General features: G+C 41.4%; 1 protein-coding gene and 1 pseudogene across 16 annotated transcripts in view; one reads left to right on the top strand and one right to left on the bottom strand.

Annotated features, from left to right (window-relative positions):
• KMT2C (lysine methyltransferase 2C) overlaps window positions 1–23,513 on the top strand; it is a 292,172-nt gene that overhangs the window by 22,076 nt on the left and 246,583 nt on the right. The gene's annotated exons all lie outside the window — the stretch shown is intronic.
• Window positions 13,285–14,629, bottom strand: LOC309810662 (hsc70-interacting protein-like; annotated as a pseudogene). Its single transcript has one exon. The product of its transcript is annotated as a hsc70-interacting protein-like (transcript).

The raw sequence follows: 23,513 nt of genomic DNA, 5'->3' as shown, positions 1-23,513 counted from the left end.
ATTCTTTAGTAACCAAGACCACAGTTAAATCATAATTTAAGCTAGTTTATTAAAACAACAGAAGTAGACTGAAGTTACATAATGTTTCTTTTTACTTTTTCAGTGCCAGGCGTAGAAAACACTTGGCCAGCTTCATAGAAGATTAGAAAGTTTGAGGAGGAAAAGTAGTCTTGTTTGTTTATTGAGCAGGAGGGTAATTGTCCGTAATTACAGATGCTTGTTTTGAGGCTTGGAAAAGGTGGTTTAAAAAAACCCTTATATTTAAAAAAACCATGATAAACACCTAGAAATAAAAGGAGTAAGAAAAATTTGTCAAAATATGGTTGCAGTATCTTAAGTAGACTTATTGCATGAAAATTCCTTTGTTAAACGGGGGTGGGGGGAAGTGGCTCTGGTTTGGGAGAGTGAGACCCGAGTAGGACATTTTTGGTAGACGTTGAAGACCATTTTAGGGGGTTAATATTTCAGTTTTGACCTCCTCACTCCAGATAGAATAGAAAGAATTTGGAGATTTACCCATAGGGTTAACCTAAGGTTTTAACGTTGTGACGCAAAATGTGTTTGTTTCCCTTTGTTTCATATTCTCAGCTCCCAAGAAAATTTCATTAAATAATATAAAATAATAAAATGGACTTGTTGGTTTATTTGAAATTAAATGGTAGGGGCGAAGTTCCTGTAAAAGGTTAGCAAAGAGTTAACCTTAGGGGCTTTCTCTGTTGGCTGTCTCCAACAAGGTTCCCGATCTGAGCTTTGGAGAAATCCATCCCACCTTTTTGAGGCGCCTGCTACGCACGGATCTACTTTCTCTAGTCGTGCTTTTTCCTCCACCTACCTTCCCCCTCCTCTTTCTTGTAGGCTCCCCGAGTGTGTGTCTTGGGTGTGTGTTTGGTGGTGGGTGTGTGTGGCGGGAGAGTCTCAGAGCCGTAGGAGAAGTTGCAAGAAAGAACCTTAATGCTCATTTGTTTTGTTGTGTGTGGATGGGTGCTGCAGTGGGATCGGGGTGGCTGGTCTCGGTTGGGAGCCAGGGAGCCTGCCCTATTGAATCATGCTGCCGGAGGATGGATGGTGAAGCCGAAAGTGTTCTTATCAAGTGGCGTTGGATCTGGGAGGGTAATATGGCTGATCCCGGCGGTGATAGCAGTTTTTATAAGGTGATTTAAGTACTAAAATGTAAAATGACAGTAAAAAGAGTCAGAAGCCCAAATGCCCTAAGGGTAAAAAGTTTTGTTTTTTTTGCAGAGGAGCATATTTTTGCATCTGGTTCTGGAGAATGACTTGGCTTGGATTGTTACTGTTAAAAATAAACAAAGACAAAACTAACAGAAGTATTGCATTTCTCTATTATGTGTTTAACTGTATTAAAGCATTAAATATGATAGCACTAGATATTGAGATATGTATTTTTATCGTGGAATCAAATCTGGGTTTGTAAAATAAGGAAAGAACAAATCATACAGGTTTTATATTCGGAATTTGGAATTTGACTGATAGGAGAGTGATAGGAATAAAGCAGTATCTTTAACACCCCTCTTTGGTTCCCAAGATTTTTCACCTAGTTTCTAAAGTAGTTTTATTAGCTATTCTAGAATAATTCAGCATTTTGATTTCAATTCTGTGTAAATTGTGTGTGTACGTAAACGTAGATGCACTTCTGTAAAATATTTAAATCGTAGTAAGAATTTGACACATTTTGAAATATTTATGTAATTTGAAAACTCTGAAAAAACACTTGGACTCAAGTATTCTGTGGCAGGTTTGAAGATTTTCAACATATTTCTTCATGTGTGTTTAACCCCCAGTTATAATTAGAAAAGAAAAAAAAAAGTAAAATCTTTGGTCCCTTCACCAGCATTTTAACATATTTCTTCTGGTAATCTGCTAGAATTTAATTAGATCAGAAGAAGAGAAAAAAACCCAACTATTTTGTATCTAATGTGTTTTAGAAAACTTGTTTCAAGCTGAGAGAAAAACAGTTTGATGAATTTAAATACATGTTCCCTTTTTGTTAAGTAAAAATATGATAGTATAGGTTTAATTTCATTATGTTACAACTGAACTCATATTTAGACTTCTACTTATTCTGAGATATTTAATACTTAAAATACTTATGTGTAATATTTAATATATGTAACCTCAGCTGGCATTAGTTACATATCTTTTTTTCTTGTAAAATCTTGTAGTATATGTTAAGTATGATAAACTATCTCTTCTGGAATAATTTGTATTATATATTGAAGCTGCAGCAGTGCCTGATTTCTAAGTAGAATTTTCTTTTTCTTTTTTTAAACCTAAGGCATAAAATCCTGCCTGGCTACTTTTCTAAAAGTAAAGTTAAATGATAGTGAAATATGTTTTATTTTCTGTAAGGCCCATTGAATTGGAAACAATGTATTTTAACAAGTGTTTAAATTTGAATTTTAACTATTTCATAGTGTATATTTCAGAATAAACAGTTGCTGTTTCCAATGTAAAATGTTATATTTATTATAAACTTATGATTGTTCTAGTTGTATAGTTTATGCACATGTTTTTAAAAAATATTTATTTATATATATATATATTTAAATTTTTGGCTGCGTTGGGTCTTTGTTGCTGCGCGCGGGCTTTCTCTAGTTGCTGTGAGTGGGGGGCTACTCTTCGTTGCAGTGTGGGGGCTACTCTTCGTTGCAGTGTGGTGGCTACTCTTCGTTGCAGTGTGGTGGCTTCTCTTGTTGCGGTGCATGGGCTCTAGGCAGCACGAGCTTCAGTAGTTGCAGCACATGGGCTCAGTAGTTGTGGCTCGCAGGCTCCAGAGCGCAGGCTCAGTAGTTGTGGTGCATGGGTTTAGTTGCTCCGTGGCATGTCGGATCTTCCCAGACCAGGGCTCGAACCCGTGTCCCCTGCATTGGCAGGTGGATTTTTAACCACTGCACCACCAGGGAAGTCCTGCACATATATATATATATATTTTTTTTTTCTTTCTTTTTTTAACATCTTTATTGGAGTATAATTGCTTTACAATGGTGTGTTAGTTTCTGCTTTATAACAAAGTGGATCAGTTATACATATACATATGTTCCCACATCTCTTCCCTCTTCTGTCTCCCTCCCTCCCACCCTCCCTATCCCACCCCTCTAGGTGGTCACAAAGCACCGAGCTGATCTCCCTGTGCTATGCGGCTGCTTCCCACTAGCTATCTATTTTACATTTGGTAGTGTATATATGTCCACTGCACATATGTTTTTAACATCTAGACCTATATGCAAAATGTAAAATAAATACAAGACTAATGTCATATAGCCAAGTCCTTTCTAAAGTACCTAATGCCTTATTAAAGAACACTGAACCATTTTTTCTTTGCTTCATTTTAATGATAACAAAAATGTAATTTCTCTGAAGTGTCAAATTATGCAATAGCTTCCTATATTTTGATTTGAGAGGGGTTTAGTAAATTATTTTTAAATGTTTCTTAGCTTCTGTATTTCACGGATAGTGGAAAAGTGTCTGTGACTTAGCTGAACGATGACGTGGGACGCGCTCACCTTGTTCATCACAGCCATTTGGCTCTCAGTGGTGAAGTGGAACGTGAACTGTTGTTCCTGCAAACAAGTGCGTTCATTTATGCTGTTTAACTGGGACTGATGACACTCTGCTGTGAAAGAAAAGTGTGGTCATCATGTGGAAGCTTCCCCACAGTGTACCTTGTGTTTTGAAGACGTTAATCCCAGTTTGTTTTTAGATGTTTTTAAAAAAGCTGTTTCTTGAGTAGAATATTGTTAAACAAATGGTAAACACCATAAACTGTAATGCTGTAGCATTCCCCTTCAGCTGCCTTCTCCCTACAAAAAAGAAGCCACCACCTCTAAGAACAGTAAAAAGAGAAAAACAGAACAAAAACCCCCAGAAAACAAAAGCCTTTTTTTTTTTTTTTTTTGCGGTACGCGGGCCTCTCACTGTTGTGGCCTCTCCCGTTGCGGAGCACAGGCTCCGGACGCGCAGGCTCAGCGGCCATGGCTCACGGGCCCAGCCGCTCCGCGGCACGTGGGATCTTCCCAGGCCGGAGCACGAACCCGTGTCCCCTGCATCGGCAGGCGGACTCTCAACCACTGCGCCACCAGGGAAGCCCCACAAAAGCCTTTTTTAATGTGGGAAAACTAATGTCTTATTTAACATTTTCCTATAGCCATTTTTGAAATCTCACTTAAATCTTCCATGATGGGTTAGAATTGGCTGTGTTTCTCTTAGAATTTGGTCTTATCTCTATATTTGGCTCTCTGGTTTTGCATAATGTTTTGAATAGTAATAAATAATAACTTGGTCCTTTTTTATCTTGTGTTATGTATAGACTTCAAGAAATACTTTTCCCTTTTCAGGTCTGGCAGATTAAAAATAAATAATGAAATAAACTTTATTATCTAAAAGTAAAAAGGACAAAGGAAAAGATGGAATGAAAACTGAAGTAAATTTAGGTCTGTTGAATTTGAAATGCTGTTGTGTATACTACGAACACCAATAAAACCTAAAGCAATCTAGAAAAAAAGGTGTTAAAGATACATTTCCATATTTGTGGTAAAATAATTATTAAAATTGAGAAACCGTGGATAAATGCAGATGTTTTGGCTTGGTTGAAGTAATGTAAATTAAATCTGTAGTTACATTTTACTTTGATACGGAGTGATGGTCCAGTAATTTTGATGATAGTAATATATACATCCTGTAACTTGCATTATTAGATTGTCTGTAAATACCTCTAAAGATGGTGGTAAAACTTCAAAAATTATTTAACCTGGCACTCAGGAATATTAGGAAAAAGAAGTTTTATCTATTACATTATAGGGAAAAATGTAGGCAGGATGTGTTATGAAGAGACCAGTATTCTTTGGTGTTTTTTTCTTAAGTCCATTGAAAAATTTAGAAGTCAGATATCTAGTTGCTTATAATAAAGGTCAGCAACCCTTCCTCACGCCTTAGTGCCACTCTCCAAAGGAAACTTTAAATTATTTGTGTGGTTTTTGTGACTAAATAATAAGCTTATTTTATGATTTATCAATTTTACATTGATTTCTGCTCTGATAGATGAGGATTTGGTTCTTTTTTTCTATTTACCCAATAGATATATCACTTTTAATTTCCCTGTTCTCTTTGCAATTTATGTAATATAATAGACTTTTTCTTCATGTTAATATAGATTGTCTGTCTTGATTTCCCAGGAGTAAAATTGAAGCTATTACTGCTTGGCTACTTTTCTTTTCACCTTTCCTTTCCCCTTTATGCCCCTGTGTCTGTCATTTCTACTTTGGCATTGTCAAGGTTGAGAACATTTATACTCTGTTTGCCTGTGACTTGGTTTTAACAGTTGGAAATTGATGAATAGTTTCTACATTATTGTGGTGGTATCAGTATTGTTCATAGCAGAGGAAAGGAGAGTACAATTACATTTCCTGTATTGGTTCTTGGCTTTTGAGTCTGTAATTGCCTTTTTTCTTGTCTTATTTGTCATTGTTCTTTCTTCCATGTTATCAGCTTTCCATGCTATTTGTTTTTTTTTTTTTTTTTTTTTGCGGTACACGGGCCTCTCCCGTTGCGGAGCACAGGCTCCGGACGTGCAGGCTCAGCGTCCATGGCTCACGGGCCCAGCTGCTCCGCGGCATGTGTGATCTTCCCGGACCGGGACACGAACCCGTGTCCCCTGCATCGGCAGGCGGACTCTCAACCATTGCGCCACCAGGGAAGCCCGGCTGTTTGTTTTTATTGCTGTTATTTTATGTATGTGAGTACTTTTCCCCCTGAGGAAAGGCTTCTCCTAGTCTTTTTCCTTATTATGGACTAGATGTTATCTGGACCTGTTACATGTTGTTCTTAGTGCTGGACTCTGCATCAGTGCATTTGCACTTCAGCTCTGCTCTTATTGGATCTTTATTCTTTGAGTTACTTCCTTGCTTTAATGCAGTACATCCCTCACAGAAATTTCTAGAAAGAATATGTGGAAGATACAGTTTTGAATCCTGGCATATCTGAAAAAGTCTTCATTAACCCTTACAGTTGACTGGTGTTATTTTTATTCAAGCCAAACTAAGTTGAAAATTATATTCTGTCAAAGTTTTGAATGCATTGCTCCAATGTCTTTTAGTATCCATTGTTGTTGTTGAGGAGAAGTCTGATACAGTGTGTTTCTTGTTCCATTGTAGGTGATGTGTTTTATCTTCCTCTGTGGCAGCTCCTTAGAGCTTTCTTTCTGTCCTTTTTAAATAGAAATTTCTCAAAGATGTTTAGAGGTGGTTCTTTTCCATTATTATTAAACTAAAGACTCATTTTTTTTAGTTCTTGGGAAACTCTCCTATTATTGCTCTAATTCTCTTTATAACTCCTTTTAGTTGGTTATTGGGCTTTATGCATTCATGCCCACTCCCCCACCCCCATTTTTTTGTCCTTTTGTTTTTCTGGGCATTTCCCCTATTTTATTCTAAGACTCTGTAATTTTACTTCAGCAGTCATACTTTAAATTTTCAAGAATTCCACCCCCCCACACACCCAGCATTCTTTTTCCATTTTATGGATTCATAATCTTGAATCTCTTTGAAAATGTTAATAGAGTTTTTTTTAAAGTCATCACCCTTCCTCTTATCTGTTTGCTCTAGGGTAATTGTTGTTTATCTTGGTCTCATTTATGTTGTAGGGTTTTTAATCAGACATCTGCTGATCCTTGTCACTCATATTTAATACCTAGTAGAAGGGCTCATGGTGAGTTCTTGGTGGGAATTAATGATTAGCTTGAAGTTGATAACCCTTTGTATTCTGACATTTAGGAGTGCATTGTTTTACCCCAGAGTGCCAACCCTCCCCCCTACTCTTTTCACCAGTTCCCTTCCCCAGACAATGATTTTTTTTTTTAAGAAAAGATCTCTCCATTTTATTTTATTTTTTAAATGATAATTCTTTTCCTTAAAATTTTTTTAATACTATTTCAGTGATCTTTTATTGAAAGGAGATAATGTGTGTATGTTTGATCTGCTATTTGAACCAAGAGATTCTCCTTCAGCTTTTAAGCTGGACTAGACCAAAGCTAATATTCACATGTGTATTGTATCCAGTGTTTCAGAATGTGTTAGGTTGTAGAAATATAATGGGAGCTTTAGGTTGTATATGTGTTCTGGGTGTTTAGAAAAGAGAGTAGTCACTTTGTGTGTTGGGCCTTTTACAGCAGGTGGAGGAATAGGAAAACTGTCACAAAAAAGTTATGAATATGATACCTGCTGGTGAAAATATTCAGATAGCTCAGGAGAGTATAGTTAATTAAATAGTGTAAGGCCTTTTTCCACTCTCTTCTGCCCTGTATTTCAGAGAGAATTACTGTGAACTCTATCTTGTATCCTTCTTGACTCTTGCTATGCATATATGTTTTCTATTTTTACATAATGTGCTTACATTCATTTTCACACAGATGGGATCATTTTATATGTATTTAAAAAAATTTATTTATTTGGCTGTGCCAGGTCTTAGTTGCAGCATGCGGGATCTTCGTTGCCGCCTGTGGGATCTTTGTTGCGGCATGTGGGATCTTTAATCGCCGGCTGTGGGATCTAGTTCCCTGGATTGAACCCGGGCCCCCTGCATTGGGAGCACAGAGTCTTAACCACTGCAGCACCAGGGAAGTCCCCTCATTTTATATGTGTTGCTTTGTGATTTTTTTTTGTCACTTAGTTTATCTTGAACATTTTTCTGTTTTAGCATATATACATCAATATCATTCTTTCCAAAAACTGCCTAATATTCATCCAGCTGATGCAAATTGAGGGCTTTGCTTACGCCAAGGAGTGTTCAGGAGTGTTCTAGATTCTGGGGATTCAGTGGTGCACAGCGGAGATCAAGCCCTTTCTTTCACTGGACAAATACTTCAGTAGTGAGAGGAACAAAATAAATGTATTCCTTATCATTAATTTGAGACAGTGAGAGGTACCATAAAAGAAAACTGTGGTAATGGTATTGAGAGTGTCTGTTAATGGTTCTGAGAGACAGTAATGCGTGTAGTGAGGTTGTCGGGAAGGTCTCGTTGAAGTGATGATATTGAAATAGACCTGGGTGAAGTGGAGGCAGTTATGAGAAAATTCAGAAGAACACGGTGCATTGTGAAGCCCCCAAAGCAAGAATGAGTGTGTGATGCTCAAGGGACCCTCCTACCTCTCAAAATAAAAGGCTGGTGTTACCGGACATTCAGGAGAGCTTACGAGATAGCCTCTGAGAGGCAGGCAGGAGCCTGATCACGTGATGCCCTGCATGCTAAGGGCAGGATCATGGTAAGGGGCAGGAATTTTATTCTCAGCGCAGTGGAAGCCATTGGAGGGTTTTAAACCAACAAAGCTATTGAAGTAATCTTGGCAGGTATGGCTTAGAGTAGACTTGTGACAGAGGAGAAAGGTGATTAGGTTTTATGTGTTTTGAAAGCTACTATGATAAGGTCTGCTAAAGGATTTGATGAGGGGAGTATGAGAAAAAGGAGTAAAGCTGTTGTCTAGATTTTTGGCTTCGGCAGCTTGGGTGGACAGTAGCGTCAGTTAGATTATTAGAGAGCCTAGTGGAAAAATGGGTTTATAAACTAGATTGGAGTACCCTAATGTATTTAACCATTCCCTTATTGATGGTCATTTAGTTGATTTCCAATTTTATTGTTATCTTTGTAGTGAACATCCTTGTGCTTGTATGGATTTACTTGTTGGCATATTTTAGACGGTAAATTCCTAGATGTAGAGATGTCTTATTAAAGAGTACTTGTGTTTCAGGTTTTGATAGCTACTGGCCGATTGCCCTCCACAAATGGAGTATTGACTTAGACTCCCACGCAGAGTATGTGTCTGTCCCCCGCCCTGCATCCTTGCCAGCAACATATGCTGGGTGGGGCTGGGGTTGGGGGATAGGGCATACAGTTCTGAAAATGGGGATTGTAGTTCTAATAGAATTTTTCTTTACTAAGTCACCTAAGTACTCTGTTCCCAGAATGAAAATCAGCCCACATCCTTTTCTTGTTTGTATCTCTGAAGTCATAACATGTCTCTGGCCATAGTTTCTTCCAGCTACCAGTCATATAGTTGTTGGTCAGTCCTTCTAACTTCGGTGACATTTATGAAGCCTTTCATCATAATTACGATAATAATGATGAACATAAAGACTGTTCATTGTTTAATGTATCCTATCCTAAATGTGTCACATGTGCTGTATTAATCTGTTTAGTCATTACCAACAATCTAAAAGTAAATACTGTTATATTTCCAGTGTTTTCAGTGGAGAAAACTGAGACAAAGGACTTCTACCAATCTTTGACTGTCTTTTCATTTTTATCTTCTTTTTCTGTTAGAGTGTTTCTTTCTGATAAGTTTGGCACGGTCACTTGAATACCTTTTTTCAGTCATTATGGGTCAAAACACAAACAAAATAAGTGGCAGAAAGAGAGGCATAGGTGGAGTCAATGTGTTGCAGAACACATTCAGTTTGGGAGAAAGCTCTGCTTGTTGGGTTCTGGTGGTCAAACTGCCTAGGTTCAAATTCTAGCCTTACAATTAAGTAGCTACTTAATTTGGGGCTGATCATTGGTCTTTCTCATAGCTCAGTTTCATCAACTTTAAAATGGAATAACAGGAATTCCGTGGTGGTGCAGTGGTTAAGAATCCGCCTAACAATGCAGGGGACGCGGGTTCAAGCCCTGGTCTGGGAAGATCCCACATGCCGCAGAGCAACTAAGCCCGTGTGCCACAGCTACTGAGCCTGTGCTCTAGAGCCCGAGAACCGCAAGTACTGAAGCCTGCGTGCCACAGCCACTGAAGCCCACGTGCCTAGAGCCCACGCTCCGCAACAAGAGAAGCCACTGCAATGAGAAGCCCGTGCACCACAACAAAGAGTAGCCCCCACTTGCCGCAACTAGAGAAAGCCTGTGCGCAGCAATGAGGACCCAACGCAGCAAATAAATAAGTAAATAAATAAATATATAAAAACCTGGAATAACAATAGTACATATTTTGTAGGGTTGTAGTGGGCAATAAATAACGCCCGTAAAAGTGGATAGCACATGGCCAGGGCAGAGTAAGTACTTCATCAGAGTTAACTGTTTTTTTTTATTTTATTATTATTTTTTGTGGTACGCGGGCCTCTCACTGTTGTGGCCTCTCCCGTTGCGGAGCACAGGCTCCGGACGCGCAGGCTCAGTGGCCATGGCTCACGGGCCCAGCCGCTCCGCGGCACGTGGGATCTTCCCGGACCAGGGCTCGAACCCGTGTCCCCTGCATCGGCAGGCGGGCTCTCAACCACTGCGCCACCAGGGAAGCCCAGAGTTAACTCTTATATTTACACTACTGGTCAGGAGTGAACAGTCTGTCTAACATTCAGAGCATGGGGAAAAAATACAGGCAATGGAATATCACACTCTTATGAATTGTATGTTTATGTGTAAAGTTAAAGAAATAGTAAATACCACTAGTGTTTTTAGTGAATTGGGATATACATGTATTAAGCTTTTATGTTTCTGCTGGGGTGACATATTATTCCATGTTTATTTTAATTTGCATGTCTTATGATTGAGTTAAATTGAGTGTATTTGCCACTAGCATTTCTTTTTTTTGTAAATCGCCTACCTATGCCATGTACCAGGTACCTTTTGACTTCAAATAACAAAAACCTTAATTTAAAATGGCTGAAATGAGTCAGATTTCACTTCATATGACCAGAGTCATATTTCAGTAGCCTGATGAAATTATCAAGGACACAGATGCTGTCCCCTTTCCTGCTTTTTAAAACTTCAGCTTGGGAGGAATCAGGCTCCCTGACTTCAGACTATACCACGAAGCTACAGTAATCAAGAGGTATGGTACTGGCACAAAAACAGAAATATAGATCAATGCAACAGGATAGAAAGCCCAGAGATAAACCCACGCACACATAGTCACCTTATCTTTGACAAAGGAGGCAGGAATGTACAGTGGAGAAAAGACAGCCTCTTCAATAAGTGGTGCTGGGAAAACTGGACAACTATATGTAAAAGAATGAAATTAGAACACTCCCTAACACCATAACAAAAATAAACTCAAAATGGATTAAAGACCTAAATATAAGGCCAGACACCGTACAACTCTTAGAGGAAAACATAGGAAGAACACTCTATGACATAAATCACAGCAAGATCCTTTTTGACCCACCTCCTACAGAAATGGAAATAAAAACAAAAATAAACAAATGGGACCTAATGAAACTTCAAAGCTTTTGCACAGCAAAGGAAACCATAAACAAGATGAAAAGATAACCCTCAGAGTGGGAGCAAATATTTGCAAATGAAGCAACTGACAAAGGATTAATCTCCAAAATATACAAGCAGCTCAATACTAAAAAAACAAACAACCCAGTCCAAAAATGGGCAGAAGATCTAAGTAGACATTTCTACCAAGAAGATATACAGAGGGCCAACAAACACAGGATGCTCAACATCACTAATCATTAGAGAAATGAAAATCAAAACTACAATGAGGGGGGCTTCCCTGGTGGCGCAGTGGTTGAGAGTCCGCCTGCCGATGCAGGGCACACGGGTTCGTGCCCCTGTCTGGGAGGATCCTACATGCCACGGGGTGGGTGGGCCCGTGAGCCGTGGCCGCTTAGCCTGTGCATCCGGAGCCTGTGCTCCGCAACAGGAGAGGCCACAGCAGTGAGAGGCCCACGTACCGCAAAAAAAAAAAAACAAAACTACAATGAGGTATCACCTCATACCGGTCAGAATGGCCATCATCAAAAAAATCTATAAACAATAAATGCTGGAGAGGGTGTGGAGGAAAGGGAACCCTGTTGCACTGCTGGTGGGAATGTCAATTGATACAGCCACTATGGAGAACAGTATGGAGGTTCCTTAAAAAACTAAAAATAGAACTACCATACGACCCAGCAATCCCACTACTGGGCATATACCCTGAGAAAAGCATAGTTTGAAAAGAGGTCATGTACCACAGTGTTCACTGCAGCTCTATTTACAATAGCCAGGACATGGAAGCAACCCAAGTATCCATCAACAGATGAATGGATAAAGGAGATGTGGCATATATATATAATGGAATATTACTCAGCCATACAAAGAAATGAAATTGAGTTATTTGTAGTGAGGTGGATGGACCTAGAGTCTGTCATACAGAGTGAAGTAAGTCATAAAGAGAAAAACAAATACCATATGCTAACACATACATATGGCATCTTAAAAAAAAAAGGTTCTGAAGAACCTAGGGGCAGGACAGGAATAAAGATGCAGATGCAGAGAATGGACTTGAGGACACAGGGAGGGGGAAGGGTAAGCTGGGGTGAAGTGAGAAAGTGGCATGGACATATACACACTACCAAATGTAAAATAGATAGCTAGTGGGAAGCAGCTGCATAGCACAGGGAGATCAGCTCGGTGCTTTGTGACCACCTAGAGGGGTGGGATAGGGAGGGTGGGAGGGAGACGCAAGAGGGAGGAGATATGGGGATATATGTATGTGTATAGCTGATTCACGTTGTTATAAAGCAAAAACTAACACACATTGTAAAGCAATTATACCTCAATAAAGTTAAAAAAAATCTTCAGCTTGTTGAATTCACTTCAATAATTCACTTAAATAATTATTGAGCACCTTAAATTTACCAGGCAGTAGTCTGTAGCTATGGGAAATAACAGCAGTGAGCAAAACAGGCCATGTTCACTGTCCTCCGAAAGCTCACAGTTTGGTGGGGGTAGGGGAGGAGGCCAACAAGGAGGTAGAATGTTCAGTAAGAAGATGTTAAGTGTTTTTTTTAATGTGGAAATATGAAACATTTATTTTAGATATCAGAGAAGAACAGAGCTAAGTACTCCAGTGTTACTGCAGCAGTATAAAAATCATGCCTTCACCACAGCGTAAGATTTAAATGCATCTGCGTAAGGGTACACATGTAAAGTGTAGTAAGATTGCTGCTGCCCTGCCAGGTACTTCCAGTCCCTACCCAGGTCCTACTGCAATACTGGTGGCCCCAATAGTTTCATGGAAGCAAATCATAAAAAAATAATAATAATAAAGCAATTAAAAAGACAAATCAGAGTGCTTCAGTGACCATGTATCCAACTCAAACTTTATCTCCTTAAATGATCTTCCCACTAATCTTTATTTCACTCAAACTTGAACAATAAACCTTCCATACTGAAGTATCTTCCTTGCCTAATTAATCCAAAGGAAAAAACCAAAATGATTAGTAAAGAAAAATGTAGGGATTAACATACCCTTTTGATTGGTTTTCAATATTTTTAAGGTTTAAAGATTGTTTAAAGTTTTTAATTTCTAGTAAGAAAACATTATCTGAATGAATACCCTAATGGCAAACCACTGTAAAAATGTTTCAGCTGCATTTGGGGCAGAGGGGTAGGGATTATCTTCAAAGCACCCCAGCTTTCTTCATGAGAAGGTCAGAGGTACACTGGTTTGTATTATTGCGACATCCATCAGGTGATCTAAGTTGCTTTTCCTTCAGCAGGGGCTTTATTTGTCAGAAGGGCCTTATGCTTGACCTCCAAATTTGGCCGACAATTTACTGATGAGATTCATAACCTTTGGGTTGCTCTGATATTTTGACATATTTGCCGGGTTCTGAGCCACATCCTGGAAGGCCACCGTAACTTCTGGATCCTGCATGGCTGCAAGAACCTCTGGATCACTAAGAATTTCATTGAGCCCGGGCATTCCTGCCATTCCAGGCATGCCCCCTCCCCTTGCAGGCATTCTGCCTGGAAAGCCACCTGGAAAAGAGCCACACTGAGCCCCTGATTGTCATCTGGCTTCTTCCTCCCTCAGGGCTCTCTCATGTTCTTCGCGAGCCTTCTTGACCCTTTGTGTTCTTTCTTTGATCTCTCGCTCTTCACGTTTTTGCTCATACTTTCTCCGATGTTCAGCAATTTTCTGGGCCCTTGGTTGAACTTCTTTCAGCATCGCACTAGCATCTTCATCACAATCCAGCTTACAGGCAAGGGCTAGATCCTGGGCAGCTTCTTCCCAATGGCCCAAAAGTCTGTATGCTTTCCCTTGCCACTTGTATGGCTGAGCAGAATCAGGATTTATTTCGATAGCTCTGTCACAGTCTCCGATGGCAGCACTTGGCTTCTGTAATTTGATGAAGACGCTTGCTCTTTTCCCATACAGAATGGCCAAACGAGGATTTAGCTTGATGGCATCTGTGACCAAGTCAGTGGCTTTCTGTAGTTCACCATCATTTAGGGCATCAGCGGCAGCTACTTTTTTATCATTTGCCTGATCCGTCATCTCCTCAGTTACCTCTGCACTTTCATCTCCCATTTCTTGAGGGGCATCAGTGTCTGGTTCAGTCACACCTTCATTGTCAATTTCTAGATCACTTTCCTCACTTGATGGTTCCTCTGTCTTTATGTTTTCCTCCGCCTTCTTACTATCTTTTTTCTTCCTTGGTATTTTCTTCCAATTTAGTTTTATGAGTAGCAGGTGGTATTTTACCCCCCATGCTCTCCACCCACTCCCGCAGGAAGCGCATTTCCTTGGTGTGCAGAACGCTCGGGTCCTGCTTGCACATTTTCATGAAGGCTTGAAGCTCACTCACTTTGCGGGGGTCCATGGTCCGGAGGCGGCGGGCGCGGCGAGGCTGCGGCCTGGTTCCAGGCCCAATGTTAAGTGTTATGGAGAAAAATAAAGCAATGCAGGGGGAAGGGCGAGGCTGAGTCGGGTTATTTCAATGACGTGATCAGGGAAGGCTTCAATGCAGTGACCTTTGATGGAGTCTCAAAGGTAGTAAGAGTGCAAGGTCAAGAGGTGCGGTGGAAGAGCATTTCAGACAGAGGGCCTCTCCCGGAGCACACAGGCCCGGGGCACGAGTGAGCTGGCGCCTTCCGAGACCTGGAAGGAGAGCTGGGGCGGGTGGCAGGGCTGAGTGATGGCTGGCAGAGAGGGGGAGCAGGACGTCAGAGCGTGCAGGGCCTTGTAGACCACTGTGAGGTCTTTTGGCTTTTATTCCGGGTGAGATGAGATACCTTTGGGGGCTTTTGAGCAGAGGGCTGACCTTATCTGACTAACACTTTGAAAGGTTCATGCTGGCTGCTGTGTTGAGACTAGGATGAAGGGGATAAAGGCTGAAGCAGGCATGGTAGTTACGAAAATATTGCAAGCAGCCAGGTGAGAGATATTTTGGAAAAAGATAGACGTCAGAGAAGTGATTCTGTATATATTTTGAAGGTAGAGCTGAAAGGATCTGTGGAGGAGTTGGGTGTGAGATGTGAGAAGAAGAGAGGGGTGATGTTCACGTTTCTGGTAGTCCATGTGACCAGTGCCGTAAAGATGTGGCCTATCTCTTCGTGTATGTCTAGTTTATTTGGAACGAAAACCTTTCCTGGATGCTCTCAGCAGATTTCCCCTTGGATCCTTTTGGCTGTGATTGGTCATGTATTCCTGTTGTAGGTCCAGGTGAGGCCAGGAAAGCCAACATCTGTTCCTCTGAGGCCTTCTAATGGGAGGTGGCCTCTGACAGCAAGAACAGGTTGATGGGGGCAGGGGGTGGAGTGGCTGCTGGTTGGGTAACAGTAGTGGCTTTCGTATGTCACTGCCCACTTTTCTGTCAGGTTGGTCATCCTTTAAAATTTTTTTTAAAAAGTGACTTGTAAATACTCTTTCTTTACATGTTAAGAAAATAAGGTCTTGTAATAATAGATTCTAAATATTTCCAAGCCATATATTTTAATGAGGTTTTTTACTCAGAGATCAGTTTTCTAATTTTGAAATAAATGAATCCTTTCAAAGTTACAAGTGGGGGCAGGTGAATGCGGAGACTGATGCATAATTTATAGTTTTTCCTACTCTAGGTGCAAGTGTCATTTTAACCTGAATGCTGGCTAGTCATTCTTTTTTTTTTTTTTTTTTTTTTTTTTTTTTGCGGTATGCGGGCCTCTCACTGTTGTGGCCTCTCCCGTTGCGGAGCACAGGCTCCGGATGCGCAGGCCCAGCGGCCATGGCTCACGGGCCCAGCCGCTCCGCGGCATATGGGATCCTCCCAGACCGGGGCACGAACCCGTATCCCCTGCATCGGCAGGCGGACTCTCAACCACTGCGCCACCAGGGAGGCCCTAGTCATTCTTTATAAAACTCATTTGGGGTCTTTAAGGGCAGCAGTGGAGTGGATGGGAAAAACAGAACCACCCTGACTCCTTTGTGCCCCATGATCTCTCTCTCGTTACTGCCTCCTACCACTGAAGATGTGCAGCTGCATCCGAGGCAGTCTTCAGTAAGGTTTTCTTCTTACAGTTTCTTCTTGCTTCTCTCTTCAGTGGTCATTGTCTACTGACTTGTCCTTCCCTCCCTCGCTCCCTCTCTTCCTTCACCAACAAAGCTGTAACTGGCTTATTATAACAGGAGAACTTTGTTTTATTATATGATTAATTGTCCATCCTCCGACATGGGAGGCAGTGTAGCTCTAAGATTTGAGTGTGCTCTTCCTCCTCAGTCACAGCAGAGCTTTGAGCTTCACCTCCACTGCTTACTAGTGGTGTGACCCAGACTGCTTCATTGCACAGCTCCATTCCTGTTGTGCTAGGGATGGCATTCCCATCAAACAATGCAAATGCTGCTTCCTGGAGTTGTACAATGGGGTGGTTCTGATGTGACTTGAGGCAAGTTAATTCAGCCCTGAGTTTTCAATGAGATCATCAATGTGGAATTCTAAGAACACTGCCTTTAAGAGACTTAAGAGGAAATGATGAACAATTCCATAGCCCTTCATTTTTACCTTTGACTAAGGGTTGATTACTAATAACTAATCAGGTGGGGAAGTAGGGTCATTGTGATGTAGCTGTGAGGTATTATGGAAGGTATTTCATAAAAACCTCTATTTTCTCCCCCTCTGCACGCATCATTGTTAAAAAAGCAATTGTGAGTATATGAGTTTGGATCATTTCCGCAGTTCAGCTGGAGCTCTGAGGCCTTTCCAAGGCTTTAGTTGTGTTGATGCCCAGGGTGGGGGTGGGTACAGATAGGTGAGATACATTTACAGTTGTTTCATGATAACTTATCAAGGCATAGCCAAGAGAGGGAATTCAGTGCAAGCAAGTGAAAATATATTTAGTTTTCTTTTTCCAAAGTGTTCACTTTAATATACTTTTGGTAGGATATTAGAACAATTTCTAAGTTCCAAGTTCTGTGCTTAAAATCAGGAGATTCTCTAAGGAGTCACTGGTTTAGTGTACCATAATTCAAGTAGAGTTACAACACTGTTAACGGTAGTTGTTGGGAATTTAGGGGTTTAGGGCTCAAAATAAATACACATTCACTTACGTCCTTTTTTGTGCGGGATACTTTTTTGGGGGAATGGTTTAAGTGTAGATTTACAAGGAAAATCAATTTAGTGCATATTAAGTACAGTGTATTCCTTTTGATCAAAACTTGCCTAGAGGAATGTTTTTCCAGTAGGTGCAGAAGGGAGTGTAATCGTAAAAAAGATTGTTTTATTCTTTTTTTTAAATTTGGCTGCGTGCGGGACCTTTTTAGTTGCGACATGCGGGGTCTTAGCTGCAGCATGTGGGATCTAGTTCCCTGACCAGGGATTGAACCCGGGCCCCCTGCATTGGGAGTGCGGAGTCTTAACCACTGGACCACCAGGGAAGTCTCAAGATTGTTTTATTCTTAATGAAGTTATGTCTTAGAGCAAGAGAAAGGTACATAAATCTTTCCTTATATTAGCCCTGTATTATAATTTGACTTACAACCTTGTAGCTTTAGATTTGTAGAGTGATTACTAACCACCTGTCACTCTGTGGAATCTGTAAAGACTCCATGGTGAAATGAATGTATAGGAGAATGGTAGGAGTTACGTGCTAGTGCATATCCGGGCAGAAGGAGCAACCTAAGGATCGGTGGCACAGACCTGCGAAGTTGCTCGGCCCATTTGTAAAGTGTTCAGTGTTAATAAAAATACAATATACTGTATATCATAGTTCCCACATTGAACTTAACCATAACTCATGATACAATTGTGGCTCTAAAGCAGTTGTCTCCAAACTTATATTTGTTTTCTTTTCTTTCTTAAAAATTTATTATTTATTTATTTAAAAAATTTATTTATTTTATTTGGTTTTGGCTGCATTGGGTCTTTGTTGCTGTGCGTGGGCTTTCTCTAGTTGCGGCGAGCGGGGGCTACTCTTGGTTGCGGTGCGCGGGCTTCTCATTGCGGTGGCTTCTCTTGTTGTGGAGCATGGGCTCTAGGCGTGCGGGCTTCAGTAGTTGTGGCGTGAGGACTCAGTAGTTGTGGCTCGCGGGCTCTAGTGTGCAGGCTTAGTAGTTGTGGTGCACAGGCTTTGTTGCTCTGTGGCATGTGGGATCTTCCTGGACCAGGGCTCGAACCCATGTCCCCTGCATTGGCAGAGGATTCTTAATCACTGCGCCACCAGGGAAGTCCCAAACATATTGGAATCATGCCTCCATTAGTAAGAATTTGAATCCTTGGTCTCAACATCTGTATCCTTTTTATTTTTCTTTTTGAAATAAATAGTGTACATCTATCACAATCCTTATATTAATATGGATTGCTAAATTTTAGGAGAGCTAAATTTCACATTCCTTATTAATCTCAAGTTCTAGGATTTGCAGGTCTGTGATTGGGACATTTAAGTGTGTTGTGTGCATTCTGCTTTGGAGACCACTACTCTAAAAGACCATGGTATAAAGAAGATTCAGAATGTTCGTTTTTTTCTGCTTTGAATGTTAAGTTTAATGTTAAGTAGATGGTTGGGATAGAGAGAGTGATGATGAGTGGAGTCTTTGAATCCCGAAGAGGCCATTGGAGGAATCAGAGTATTGGTGAAATAAAAAGTTTGAGTTCTGGGTCTGCATTCTGTGAAGGCTGTAAATGAATATTCATGTCTCCTTAACATTTATTTAGTATCCACTATGCGCCAGGCACTCTTCCCAGCAATTTCATATATGTTACTTAATCCACAACCCTTTTACTGATGAAGAATCCAGCTTGTTAATTTATGTAAGTGGGAAAAAGCCAGAATTTTTCCAGGACTTTGACTCAAAGCTCTTTGTTTTTCTCTTTTTACTACAGCTCTTTTGAGGAGCTCTAAAATCTAGTTGAGGAGTTAGGAGAAATAGATATTCAACAAAGTGTTAAAGAGGAAATTCTAAGTCCTTGGAATAGTGACTGTGTTTCTTGGGTCAGAGCTCTGTCTAGCCAAGTGCATGCAGAAGATGTTTAATAAATACCTGTTAAGCATTCAAGGAGTCTTAGTATCAAGCAGCGAGGGATTTTAAGACATGTGGACTTGAGCCTCAGCACTTCCATTTCCTAACTGTATGACCTTGACCAGTTACTTACCCTCCCTGAGCCTTAGTTTCCTTATCTGAAAAATGGGGGACTCAATCTCAGTTGCACTGGGTTGTTATGAGAATTAAATGATAATGTACAAGATGCCTAACTCACAGGGTCCATTATGTGTTACCTAGCTTCTCTAATGACTTTGGACACAGACACAGGAAGGTTATGTACTTGTTGTACCTGTTGGTTCTCTAGTCTCCAGGGAGGTGCGTGACAACAGTGCTCCCCCCCAGTTTCTACCTCCACCAGTTCCTTTCGGAGCTGGTAAAAATGAAAAACACCTTACGGTAACATAGTGCATCATTTTGTTTCAAATGATAAATAGTAAGGTAAAATGTAGTGCTTGTGGCCAGTGTGTGGTAAACTCTGATGTCTAGGATACTCTCTTATATCACTTAATTTAATGGTTTTTTTCTGTGGGGGGGTGGTATATACAGGCCAGCGTGAAGAAGAAAATGAAAACATCCACAACTTCACTGTTCACACAACCCTTGCTGGCTTAAAAAAATTCCATGTACGTGATTAAGAAATTTAAATTCTATAAACCAGAAGCCCCCTCTATTAGCTTGGGTGTCATAAAAAAATACCACAGACGGGTGGCTTAAACAACAGAAACTTATTTTCTCACAATTTTGGAGTCTGGAAGCCCCAGATCAGGGTGTCAGCAGGTTGAGTTTCTTCTGAGGCCTCTCTCCTTGGCTCGCAGATGGCCGCCTTCTCACTGTGTCCTCACCAGGTCAGCCCTCTGTGTTGTCCGTGTTCTCATCTCCTCTTCTTTTTTTTTTTTAATTTTTATTTCTATTTTTAATTTTTTTAAAAATAAATTTATTTATTTTATGTATTTATTTTTGGCTGTGTTGGGTCTTTGTTGCTGTGTGCGGGGCTTTCTCTAGTTGCGGTGAGCAGGGGCTACTCTTCGTTGCTGTGCGCGGGCTTCTCATTGCGGTGGCTTCTCTCGTTGTGGAGCACGGGCTCTAGGCGTGCGGGCTTCAGTAGTTGCAGCTCGTGGGCTCAGTAGTTGTGGCTCGTGGGCTCTAGAGCACAGGCTCAGTAGTTGTGGTGCACAGTCTTAGTTGCTCCACGGCATGTGGGATCTTCCCGGACCAGGGATCGAACCTGTGTCCCCTGCATTGGCAGGCGGATTCTTAACCACTGTGCCACCAGGGAAGTCCTCATCTCCTCTTCTTAAAAGGACATTTGTCATACTGGATTCGGGCTCACTCTAACACACTGGTTTTAACTTCATTACCTCTTTATAGGCCGTATCTCCAGACACAGTCACACTCTGAGATGCTGGGTATGTGGGCTTCAGCATGTGAATTTGGGGCGAGCACAGTTCAGCCCGTAACTGTCCTACCCTTGAAACTGCTAGTGACTGTTGTATTTATATAGTTCCAGAAGAAGTTCCTGTTCGTATATCTGTGGGCATATGAAGTTATATAACTAGGGGTAATTAAATTAGTTTCTTTGAACTTAATGTGAACAGTATACATAGCAGCAAAGAATTACTGTAGGTTTGTGCTAGGTTGGGGAAATGAACTTGTTATATGGAACCAGACATGATGGTATATTTATGGGTGTGTATGTGTGTGTGTAGTATATATGAGTTTGTTTATGTAAATGCCAGTATACGAAAGCCTCTTCAATGTAAAGTTGACTAGTTTCTTATTTGTCTTAAGTGCTTGATGTGCTAAAACTTTTTTTTGTGTCAACCTATGAGTTTGATTTATTCATTCAGTCCTTACTGCGTACATACTGCTGTGTCAGGTACTCTGTTAGGCATTGGAAGTATGCAGGATCATAAGATGAGATCCCTGCCCATCAGCCCTAACGTTGGGTGAATCGGCAAGGGTGGTGAGACAAGTGGAGATATGGACAGGCTTCTGAGTCCTGAAAAGAGGAGGAGCTCTTTGTACCCTGAGGCTTACACAACGCTTTTCTAGAGGAGGTAACACTAAACTGAAGCTTGTAAGGACCGTCCAAAGAGGGTTTCAGGCAGAGGGAATAGCACATGTAAAGGCAGACAGTTTTGAAGGGGATGATAAAAGGTTAAATATGGTGAAAGTATAACATGGAGAGGAGCGATAGTAGATGAGGCTGAGCTGGTGGCATAAGTTGCATCATGAAGGGTCTTTTAATGCTGTATTAAGAAGTTTGTGGGGCTTCCCTGGTGGCACAGTGGTTAAGAATCCGCCTGCCAACGCAGGAGACACAGGTTCGAGCCCTGGTCCGGGAAGATCCCACATGCCGCGGAGCAACTAAGCCCGTGCGCCACGAGTACTGAGCCCGTGAGCCTAGATCCCACACTCCGCAACAAGAGAAGCCACCACAATAAGCCTGCGCACCGCAACGAAGAGTAGCCCACGCTCTCCGCAACTAGAGAAAGCCCGTGCGCAGCAACGAAGACCCAACGCAGCCAAAAATAAATCAATAATTTTAAAAAAGTTTGTATTTCTTTCTTTTTTTTAAGAAGTTTGTATATCTGTCCCTAAGGCTCGCAGTGCGCCACCACTGGAGGGTGAAAGAAGGGGAGCAGTACTGTGTTTGCATTTTCAAAGTCTCTGTCTGCATCGGTATGGAGGGTGAACGGAGGGAGACTGGAAGTGGTCGGGTGTTGGCAGGTGAGAGGAATGACTGCCTGGAAGAAGGCGGTTCGGGGGATGACAGAGAGGCAGCAAACTGAAAAGAGGTTTCAGAGGTAGGATCAATAGGGCTTATTCAGGAAGGGGAGAAAACTGAAGTGATTGAAGTTTCTAGGCGGATGGAACAGCTTTGGGTAGAAAGAAGTCAGATGATGACAGGTTGAGTTTTGGATCTGTTGAACTAAAAGTGCCTGTGTTCCATTCAAGCGAAGATGCTCACCGGGAATTTGGATGTGTGGAGGGTGGGTGTGGACTGGAGCTGAGACCCGGTGTGAAGGTGGGAGCTGAGGGCATAAGAACCTGTCTGGTGAAAAGAAGCAACTGGGAGCTGTATTCCAGGGAGCGTTACTATTTTCACTGGTGGTCAGAAGGAAACACCGTAAAGTTGGCCAGAGAAGCCAGGAGATAGATTTCTAGCAGGTCTGTGTATGGTGTACAGTGTCGGTGGTTCTAGGGATAACTGTGGGGTGAGATGAAGGTGACTTAGAGAGTGTCTGATAGATTTGACTATCTGCTATCTGGAACAGTGGGTTTGTTAACCAGATTACAGAAGGTTCTGTGGTGAATTAGAGACGAGAAAGAATAGGCACGAATAACGGACGAGACTTTCTAAAGAAGGTAACGTATATGGTATCCGAGAGGAAGGAAGCGGGGCTCGGGAGAGACGGACATTTAGACGTAGGTGAGGCTAGATTTACGGGAGGGAGACAGTGGCAGGAGTGGTGGGAGTGGGAGAGGTTAAAGAGAAGCCAAAAAGGGGGGGCATTTTGGAGTAAGGGGTTGACGTGGGACCCACAGCACATGCTGTTGGTAACTTACGTAAGCACATGTAAGGGTGGATACCTCAGTATTGCACTCATTTGATTTTTAAAATGGTGCTACTGTGAATGTTTTGGTGAGCTTTTATTCTTTATTTTTTCCTCCCCTACTAAATGGCTATCTTGGATAATCTCTTGAGTGTGAATTGGAATATCCTCAATTTGTCTCAGGACCAAAGATATTCTGGTATCAGGAACTCGGTTTTTTTTTCATTTTCAATTACACTTAAGTAGGAAAAGCTGAATTAGTGAATCTGTTACACAGCGTTGAGATGATTTTCTGGTGATGGGGAAAGGAATCTAGCTAGCACTCTGAGTTAGCCCGTTACACTGGGGAAGAAGGTAGTTGTGTAAGCTTCCTAGGGCTATTGTAACAGAGTACCAGAAACAGAAATTTTCTGTCTCACATCTGCTACAGGCCTCTCTCCTAGTTTCTGGTGGTTGCTGGGCGGTCCTTGGTGTTCCTTGACTTGCAGCTGCATCACTCCAGTCTGTCTCCATTGTCACAAGACCTTCTCCCTGTATGTCTGTGTCTCTTTGTCCAAATTACCCTCTTATAAGGACACTGGCCATACTACATTTAGGGCTCATCTTACTCCAGTATGACCTTATCTTAACTTGATTACATCTGCAAAGACCCTATTTCCAAATCAGGTCACATTTCTCAGGTTCCAGGTGGACATGAATTCTGGGGACAGTATTCAACCAAATATGGTAG

This window comes from Mesoplodon mirus (assembly GCF_964341445.2).
Source record: "Mesoplodon mirus genome assembly, chromosome: 9".
Taxonomy (NCBI): domain Eukaryota; kingdom Metazoa; phylum Chordata; class Mammalia; order Artiodactyla; family Ziphiidae; genus Mesoplodon; species Mesoplodon mirus.
Note: the sequence above shows the minus strand (reverse complement) of the source record. Positions and strands in the feature narration are given on the sequence as shown.